Source organism: Plasmopara halstedii (genome assembly GCF_900000015.1).
Source record: "Plasmopara halstedii genome assembly, contig: Scaffold_658, whole genome shotgun sequence".
Taxonomy (NCBI): domain Eukaryota; phylum Oomycota; class Peronosporomycetes; order Peronosporales; family Peronosporaceae; genus Plasmopara; species Plasmopara halstedii.
The window spans coordinates 173,867-174,072 of record NW_020187575.1 but is presented as its reverse complement, the minus strand read 5'-3'; positions in this window follow the sequence as shown (position 1 = coordinate 174,072).

Below are 206 nucleotides of genomic sequence, written 5' to 3'. Positions count from 1 at the left end.
GCTCCTTGGGCAGGGGCCATTGGCGTGTTACGCAGTATTTGGTTCCCGAAACCAGGTCAATCTCATGACGCACACTCGGTCCGGAGGTAGGACCGATGGCGGTCTTTGGAGACGACGTCTTGAAATTCCTTTACCAAAGGAATTTCGGTAAAGGAATTGCCCTTCAAGACAGCTTCATCCAGAAGCGATGACGAGTGCATCTCCTA